We start from the raw sequence: 8,055 nt of genomic DNA on the forward strand, positions 1-8,055 counted from the left end.
ACGTCGACGGCGACACTTTCTCCGGCGGACGGCGGCTCGGGTGAGGATGGGGAACTCCGGTGGAGGGCTGCAAGCTTCAAAATGGAGTGCGGGTCAGAAAGAGGGATGCATGGTGAAGCTACTGGCAGGAGAATGGAGGCGGAGGCGCACACACGGGGGCGAATCGGGCTGGATCCCGTGGCGGGTCGCGGCGGCCGGAGTCGAGGAAGGAGACCTCCTCGGGGCTCTTCCAGTGGCTCGGCGTGCTCTAGGGGGAGTGCAGTGCTGGTGGGTGCTCGAGTTGAAGCTCGGGGCCTCTATTTATAGGCAGATCGACGGGGTGGCCGTGAACGGAGAATCTCTGGCGAGCGATTACGGCGGAGCAGTGCATTGGTAGGGGGTTTGAGCGGCCGGGCAGCATCAGTGGAGGTTACTGGACTCGTTTTGCAGCTAAACAAGGTCGGTCTTGGCGTAATGGCGTCGGTCCACTGTGAGGTGACCGCACGGGCTCAATGGCGGCAGAGAGCGCGCTCCGCGCCCCGTGGTTCACGACGAGAGCGGCAGCGCGTTCGGGGGAGTGGAAGGCCACGCAGCGAGCTCCGGTGGTTTGGGCGGCGCTGGGTGGCGTCGTCGGCGCCGTGTCTCCTGCTGGCGTCCGCAAAGCCGCCGCCGGCGTCGGTCACGGGGCGGCGCACCTCCTGCTGCTCGTCGCCGACGCCCGCAAGGCGCCAGGCGTTCGTGCGGTGCAGGAACAAGAGGGCGGGGACGAGGAGCAAGGCGACGCGGTGGCACTGGCGAGATCGACGTCCGCTTCTGAAGAAAACGATAGCAGCCACTTGACTGAATCTCTAAAACTCTGAACTTGACAATGACCATGCACTGCAGGTGTTCGACAGGAGGTTTTGGCCATGAGATAAATTTTTCTGGAGCTGTAACTTGGTGAGATGACCACTCAAAGCACCCAGGGGCTGCCTGATTTTACTTGGAATTTTTGGAGAAGGTTTTGAATGAATTTCACCAAATTTGACAAATCTGGTCCAAACTTGCAGCAAGTGTAGTTTGAAAATTTTGAACTGAAGACCAGTGGATCTTCATAGTTCTAGGTTGAGGGTACAAAGGACCAGGGAGGAGAGTTGGTTTGGGGGCAAAAATCAAAACAGAAAATGGAGTTCCTTTGAAAATCTCCAAGAGCTAGAAGAGAAGACAGAAATTTATTTGAATAGAATTTAAATGGAAAAAAACCACATGGGGAGGTTCAACTTGCTGGATTTGATGCAGATCATGATCCAAAGGTGAGGGAAGGGTTAGGAGAGAGGATTTGCACTAAGGTCATGGCAAGAAGGAATTGTTGAAAGTGGCAAAGGTCTTTCCAAAAGTCATAGTGCAAAATTTCAAGGAGGTTTTCAAAAGTTAATTTCCCAAGTGAAAAGTATTTTGTCTTGAGTCCAAATGAAAAGCAAGAACCTCCAAGATCAAAGACAGATCTTGGGTGAATCCACATAAAACTTTTTCCATAAAGAAAAAATATATTTGAGAAGGAGAGTTTTCTTGAAGAAAAATTTAAATCACCTCCCTCAAGACAAATAAAATCTTTTGAAAAATCCAAATAAAAACTTGGGTGTCACACCACCCGCTGTGCCGACAAATCCCGATAGGAGCTACACATATCTCGTTCTCAGGGCACACCGGATAAGCTAAGCATACAGGTACCAACGTAACCCAAGTTGCCAAGGGACGGTCCCGCACGGTGCTCTAGTTTGGACCAACACTCGGAGGAGCACTGGCCCGGGGTTTAAAATAAAGATGACCCTCGGGCTCTAGAAAACCCGGGGGAAAAAGGCTTAGGTGACAAATGGTAAAACCAAGGTTGGGCCTTGCTGGAGGAGTTTTATTCAAGGCGAACTGTCAAGGGGGTCCCATAAATCACCCAACCGCGTAAGGAACGCAAACTCAAGGAACATAATACCGGTATGACGGAAAATAGGGCGGCAAGAGTGGAACAAAACACCAGGCATAAGGCCGAGCCTTCCACCCTTTACCAAATATATAGATGCATTAATTAAATAAGAGATATTGTGATACCCCAACATATCCATGTTCCAACATGGAACTAACTTCAACTTCACCAGCAACTAGCAACGCTATAAGAAGGGCTGAGCAAAAGCGGTAACTTAGCCAAGCAACGGTTTGCTAGGAAAGGATGATTAGAGGCTGATATGGCAATATGGGAGGCATGATATGGCAAGTGATAGGTAGCGCAGCATGGCAATAGAGCGAACAACTAGCAAAGCAAAGATAGAAGTGATTTCGAGGGTATGGTCATCTTGCCTGCAAGGTTCTCAGAGTTGTCGAAAGCTTGATCCTCGTAAGCGTACTCAACAGGTTCCTCGTTCACGAACTCATCTCCTGGCTCTACCCAAGACAAGAACACAAGCAACGGAACCACAATCAATCATGGGAAAAAGCACAAACAACATGATGCAAAACATGTATGATATGCAAGATATGATATGCGATGCATGTGCGTGCTCCGGAAGGGAAATGATGAACAAGGCAGTAACTTGGCAAACCAAGCATGCCACTGGAAAGATGAGATGATATCGGCCGAAATCGATATAAAGATCACCGGAAACGAATGCACGGTTTGCAAATGGCAAGCAAAACAAGAATGACACGAATCTGCGATTAACAACATGATAGCACTTAGAATGCAACAAGTAACAATGCTACAGCACTCCAAAATAGCAACCAAACATATGGAAGTAATCTACAGGAGATGCTTGACAAAAGGTGAACACTGAGCTACGGCTAGATCACAACATAACAAGCTCAAACAAGCATGGCAAAAGTGCAAAAGATATCAGGTTCACAGACTTGGTGAAATTACTGGACATGCCTGAAATAGCATCAGGTAGCAATGTTCAAAGCACGAAATAAACATGCTACAGGAACTTAACATAGCAAAACAAGGCATGACAGTATTCTACTAAATGCATATGACAAAAGTCCCTTACTGACCATAAGCCAAAAAGGACCAGAAGATATCATGGAAACCATGTGAACATAGCAAGTTTCGTTAACAGGTTTCAGACTTCGCAGAAAACAGAGCATGGCAGAAACAATAATATGAAGGCATCTTGTTGAGCTCGATGCACTCACCACAAAGCAATGCATGACAAAAAAAGCATACCTACAGCAAGATGGAATGTTTATGAATCCATCCATGGCAAGAGCAAATACATAGCATGTATGAAACAACTACAACAAGCTTGTCAAAATTGAATAACACGTAAACAATCTGTCAGAAATATTTTACAGCAAAAGTAGAGCAAGATTGAGTCATGCTATGGCACTCCATAATTGCAAACAAGGGCCGGAATGGATCAATTACAACAATATCTACAAAACATCCTTACTGAACATCTCCAAAATATGCATGGATCTCTCCGTAGCATCAAGTTTACATGGCAACAAAATAACATCAGACAAAGACTGAGAAAATACCAAGTCCCTGAAATCAGAAACATTACGGAGCCTAGTTTGCATGCTTGTGCTAGTCACCACAGAGATCACAAAAATACATGGAATACACCACTGGAAAGATGGCATGTCATACAACAAAACACATGTAGAGCTCATGCCCATAAGATGCACAGAATAAATGCAACAAAAATAACAATTCACCAAGTTCTGCTAAGTAATAGCAGATAACAGCAACTAGCACTCTTGCACTAGATATTTGAGCATCAAGATGGACTCTAATGAACATGGTGAAATTGAACAAAATGTAGAGCATCATGAGACGAACATTTTGATACATTACACGCGTGAAACGGAGCTATATGCAGAGAGTTATGATGCTATGAACATGGGCATGTATTGTGAAAATCATGAGACTTGGAAAATATTTCGGGGGGGGGGGGGGGGGGAGAGAAAAAGTCAACGCACGTCTCTTCCAGATCCGATCGGGGCTCGGCTCGATGGAGCTCGCCGGAGCTAGGGGAGGCGTGGCGGGGCCGGCGGAGCGGCGACGGGCGGCGAACGAGGCGGATGGGAGGCGGAGGCGCGGCAGCACGGCGGCGCCGGCGAAGAAGGACGGCGAGGCGGCGTCGGCGGGGCACGGTGAGGCGACGACGGCGGCGGCGCGGGGCGGCGCGGAGGCGCGCGCGGGGGCGCGGGCGGCCTCGGGCTGCGGGGGCCGGCCCCGGGCCTCGGCGGGCCGCGGCGGCGGGCTGCCACATGGCGTCGCCTGATTGGTCGCGGGCGGCGGCGGAAGCGTCCGGCCGGCGACGGACGTGTCCGGCGGCGCGGAGGGATAGGGTTAGGGTTTGGACTGCGAACGATTTCGGGAGGACTCACATATAAATAGGTAGAGGGAGCTAGGAGGCTCCAAATGAGGTGCGGTTTTCGCCCACACGATCGTGATCGAACGACCTAGAGCATGGAGATGACTTGGAGGGGTTTTGGGCTGTTTAGAGAAGGGTTTTTGCTGCACACACAAACGACTTTGCGGATGCCCGGTTAACTGTTGGAGTACCAAACGACCTCCAAATGGAACGAAACTTGACCGGTGGGCTACCGGTGGTATACCAAGGCCACTTGACAGGCCTCGGTCCATTCCGAGAACGTTCATCACCCGCTCACGAAAAGAAACAAGAGGAGTGCGCCGGAGGAGGTGGGAGCGCCGGATTGCAAAACGGACAGCGGGGAAAATGCTCGGATGCGTGAGACGAACACGTATGCAAATTCAATGCACCTGATGACATGATATGAGATGCATGACATGAACAAAATGCAAAACGAAAGACAAAACCCGACCGCGAAGGGAATGTCATAACACATAGCCGAAAATGGCAAGAGTTGGAGTTACAAATATGGCAAGTTACATCCGAGGTGTTACACAGTGCAACGAGACCAAGACCAGCAGGACGGCAAGACGGAGGTCACCACGGAACCCAAGGCGGCATCACCACCAGAGCCTTTTGCAGGTGAAGACTGCTTTTGTCAGGATAAGCTGTACTAGTTGTCCCCTTTCAAATTGGTCATTGTTGGCTCCCTTCCCGCTCAATATTTGGGGAGAGGACCAGGGCCTCTATAAAGAGGACTAGCCACCATAGTAGGAGGCAACTCATCTGGGACAGATCACTCAGATCATCCTCAACCACACAAGTTCACCAAGCACAAGAACACCTCGCCTTAGGAGGCTGTTCTTCCCCTTGTACTATTCATCCTCAGCCCAAGAGTCAATCCACCACCACCACACTGGAGTAGGGTATTACACCACAACGGTGGCTCGAACCAGTATAAACCTCGTGTCCCTTGAGTTGCGAGTTCGTTGAGTTAGCCCGTGTGATCTTAGCGAAGTTAGGACATGGATCAGTAGGGGGAGATCTTCGTGCGCACCCCAGTATTCGAACCTTGAGGGTTTTGCCGGAACCCGTGATCCGAAATTTGGCGCGCCAGGTAGGGGGTGCGTCTTAGCTTTCCTCCCGTCGATCTGCGCTCTGCCACCACCGCGCTCCGCTCTCATGGCAGGCGTCTCGCTCCCGGCTCCGACGGCTTGCGCCGAACACGGGGCCAGGGGCTCCGGGCCGTGCTCCCCGCCTTGCGGCAAGTGAAGTGGCCGCCCAAGTTCAAGCCGGAGATGCCGTCGCGCTACGACGGCGCGGCGGACCCGTCAGCTTTCCTGCTGGCATACGAGGAGGCCGTCCTCGAGGCCGGGGGCGACGACAAGGTCATGGCCAACTGGCTTCCCATGGCCCTCACTGGCGCGCCGCGTGCCTGGCTGCTCAACCTCCCCAGATCCACGGTGGCATCTTGGGAGGAGCTGTGCGGCCTCTTCACTGCGCGCTACGCGGCACCGGCGCACCACGCGGTCGCGCCCCTACTAGGCGGCTCTCAAGCACCGCCTTCAGATCGCCTTATCAAGCCATTCCTTCGCCAAATCAGCGCCGCCTCCAAGTGCTCGGGGGCTCCGCCGGACTGGGCTGTGCCCGAGACCGACCTCACCTTCGACTCGGAAGACCACCCCGTCACCATCGCCGGCTAGGGTATGCTCCCGATGCTTTGCACGCCCACCATTTGCAACGTGGCTGTCACCAAGACCCTCATCGACGGTGGCGCCGGCCTCAATGTGCTCTCCGTGGAGGCCTTCGGCCTTCTTCACGTACCGCTCGAGTGGCTCAGGCTCAGCAAGCCTTTCTCAGGGGTTGGCGGCGGCACCGCCCACTCCCTGGGGCAGATCCGCCTCCCTGTCACCTTTGGCACGCGCGACAACTACTGCACCGAGCTAATCGACTTCGACATCGCCCGCATCGACCTCCCATACAACACCATCCTCGGGTACCCAGCTCTAGCCCAGTTCATGGCAGCAACCCATCCGGCCTACAACCTCATGAAGATGCCTGGAAGCAAGGTGGCCCTGGCGGCACTCAAGCTTGCCCTCAAGACCGTCGCGGCGGCGCAGCCCGTAGGCGCGGGCGCCTTCGAGGCCAAGGGAGTCGCACCAACCAAGAAGAAGCAGCTGTTCACCCAAGACAAGGCGGAAATCAAGCAGGTGCCGGTCGATGCGGACGGGTCCTCAAGAGCCACCTTTACCATAGGTGCCGACCTCGACCCAAGCCAAGAGGAAGCATTGGTGAAGTTCTTGCGCGCAAACAAGGAGGTATTTGCATGGGAACCCAAGCAGCCGGTGGGGGTCCCGAGAGAGGTGATTCGGCATCACTTGAGGGTGTGCCCCAATGTACGCCCTGTGAAGCAGCGGGCGAGACGACAGTCCACAGAAAAGCAGGCCTTCATCGTCCAAGAAACCCGCAAGTTAGAGGCGGCGGGTGCCATTCGCGAGGTTCGGTACCCCGAATGGCTGGCAAACCCAGTCGTTGTGCCGAAGAAAGGCGGGAAGGAACGAATGTGCGTCGACTTCAGCAACCTCAACAAGGCCTGCCCCCAAGATCCGTTCCCGCTTCCCCGCATTGACCAAATCGTCGACTCCACCGCCGAGTGCGACCTGCTGTGCTTCCTGGATGCGTTCTCAGGGTATCACCAGATCAAGATGGCGGTAGAAGACGTACAGAAGACAGCCATCCTGACCCCGTGCAGGGTGTACTGCTACACTTGCATGCCTTTCAGACTACGTAACGCAGGCGCGACCTTTCAGCGGTTGATGCACATCGCCTTAGGGCGGCATCTCGGGAGAAACGCGAAGGCCTACGTCGACGACATTGTGGTGAAGTCTCAGGAGGCGAGAACCTTGATCCAAGATCTGGAGGAGACTTTCGCGAGCCTACGCCAGGTGAACTTGTGACTTAACCCAGAGAAGTGCGTGTTTGGTGTCCCTTCCGGCAAGCTGCTGGGTTTCCTCGTGTCCCACAGAGGGATCGAGGCGAACCCAGAAAAGATCAAGGCCATAGAAGACATGAGCCCACCGCAGACCCTCAAGGAAATGCAGAAGTTGGCTGGTCGGGTGACTGCATTGGGGCGCTGCATCTCCAAGCTGGGAGAGCGCGCCCTACCCTTCTTCAAGATGAAGAAGAAGAAGGGCCCGTTCGAGTGGACCCCGGAGGCCGACCGAGCTTTTGAAGACCTCAAGAGATACCTGACCAGCCCTCCAGTGATGGTGGCGCCACAACCCCTCGAGCCCCTAGTGCTTTATCTTGCCGCCACCCCATACTCTGCCAGCGCGGCTCTGGTGGCGGTTTAGGAAGAGCGCCAAGCCAAAGGCGCGTCGCACCGAGCTACGCCGCCAGTAGAGATGACACAAGATCAGGAAGGTGTCGCAAGAGTCATAGCAGCATCAACAGAGGACCAAGCTCGACAGGATGACGCCGCCGAGATCCCGACAAGCGATCAAGCGTCGGGGGTTCCACTACCTCAGGAGACGCCCCAACTTCCGCAAGACACGAGCCTCACCAACGCGCCAGCTCTCGTCGAGCACCCGGTGTATTTCGTTAGCATGGTGTTGCGGGACTCAAGGGCACGATACCCCATGCCTCAGAAGCTCTTGCTCACACTCTTGGTGGCCTCACGGAAGTTGCGGCACTACTTACAGGGCTACCCCGTCAAGGTCGTCTCAGACTA

Source organism: Aegilops tauschii, chromosome 7, assembly GCF_002575655.3.
Source record: "Aegilops tauschii subsp. strangulata cultivar AL8/78 chromosome 7, Aet v6.0, whole genome shotgun sequence".
Taxonomy (NCBI): domain Eukaryota; kingdom Viridiplantae; phylum Streptophyta; class Magnoliopsida; order Poales; family Poaceae; genus Aegilops; species Aegilops tauschii.